Source organism: Scatophagus argus, chromosome 23, assembly GCF_020382885.2.
Source record: "Scatophagus argus isolate fScaArg1 chromosome 23, fScaArg1.pri, whole genome shotgun sequence".
In the NCBI taxonomy this organism is placed as follows: Eukaryota; Metazoa; Chordata; class Actinopteri; family Scatophagidae; genus Scatophagus; species Scatophagus argus.
In genome coordinates this window covers 266,743-268,669 of record NC_058515.1, presented here as the reverse complement: position 1 = coordinate 268,669, position 1,927 = coordinate 266,743, and positions in this window count along the sequence as shown.

The following is a 1,927-nucleotide window of genomic DNA, read 5'->3' as shown; positions in this document are numbered from 1 at the left end:
TGTCCTCTCCCTGCTCACGGTTTATCAGGCTGAGTATTTTGGGCAAACTCAGGACCCAACTGCGTGGGAAGAGATCCTGGTCATTACTGCGTGGTCCGGGCCAAGGGAAAGGCGCTGGGGACTATGGTTCTGCAGGAACGTGCGCGGTGGCTCAACCTCACCAACTGTCACACCGGGAGAAGGATGACATCCTGGATATGCCCGTTGTCCCGGAGGGGATTTTTGGCTGTTGCACTCCATGCAACGGCAAGTTGCCAAAAAGAAGAGGATGAAGCTTTGCCTCCCACTTAAGTTCCCAGCTTAAAATCCCTAAGCAGCCGAAACCTCAGCTCGCCCCAACCCTCCCGCCTGGTCGGGCCAGCTGGCCCAGGAAATCCGCAGCCCCGGTCACAGCTCTGCCAGCTCAGCTCAGATGTTCCCCGTTTGCCAGCTCCACCTGCTCGGCTTTTCAGCGTGCTCCGGGCCCACTACGCCCCCATCTCCCAGCTGCCACAGACCATGCCAAAGTTAACCGGGAGACACGGACATTTGACGGCAGAAAGTTCAGTTCCCTCATGTCCACAAGCACGCACAATCACACGTTTTCCCAAAGAAATTAAAATGTGTCCCGCTGCCGCATCCAGGCCAAGTGCCGAGGGCGCAGCTAATAAAAGCCAAACAAAATATCAAGCCCAAATAAAACAGCGCGGTGGTGACACCCGCTGTCCCCCCTCGGTGAAAAGCCACGGCTTTCCCCGGGGTGGGGGAAGTGTGGGCCCCACCGCTGCGCTGTCCTCCCGGGCAGAAATGTTCAGCGACATGCAGGAGCCATGTCATTGTTCCTCCAGCAGAGGGCACCACCGCACCACGGCTGGAGGCTCTCATGCTGGAGGAGAGTCCACTCTCTCCCCCAAATGGGAGAGATTGGCTGCGTTCACTGCCCCACCCTGGGTGTTAAAGATGATCTCGAGGGGATACAGGCTGCAGTTTGCCGCTGTTCCCCCGCTTTTTACAGGAGGAAATCATCTCACTGTTGAACAAAGGAGCAATTTGTGTCTTACCTCCCGCACAGTGTCAGAGCGGTTTTTACTCTAGGTATTTTCTGGTCTGCAAACAGTGGAGCGGGAGCGGTATTCGCCCTATCCTGGATCTACGTGCTCTGAACAGACATCTCAGGAAATACTGACTGTCATGAATTCAGCTGTATTTACAAGTACATGCACAATAACCACAGACAACGACAGGTTAAACTATAACAGGATTTATTAACCAGCAACAACCATCCATAGATAAGTATCACTTTGTAATAAACACTATTATAATCTAAGTTTTATCAACACACATTAACTATTAACTAGGGATAACACAGGTACAGCAGCAAGAGTATATCTATACATAGGTATGCATATATACAGGAGTGTCTGTGTGTGTGTGTGTGTGTGTGTGTGTGTGTGGGTGTGTGTGTGAGAGAGATGACAACAAAGAAGATGGAGGCTAACAAGCTAGCGGCTAACAAGATAGCTGCTAACAACAAACAAGATGGCAGCTGACTACAACTAAGATGGCGGATGGCCACATGAGTGGAGAAACTACAACCAAAAGGGCGAATGGGGAAACTACAACCAAGATGGTGACTGACTACATGAGGGGGAACCAGCACACAAAATGAACAACCACATAAAGTGTGACTCAGCAAACAAAGCAGCAGATGAACACACAAGTGATGACTCAGCAAAACCCAAATGGCTACAGAAGTTGTACTCGCCTTCAAGTACTTTTCCCAGGCAATCTAGTGAACACATTTTTTTCTGTTCAGGGTAAATATCTCAATATCTGAGAGCATGTGGCTTGCACTTTTTTCAGACGTGTCAGGCTGCCATCTTCCGGCGATATGTCCCATAAATCCGCGTTCCTTAAAAGGTTTTATTTTGAAGGTTTCGACGGAAGT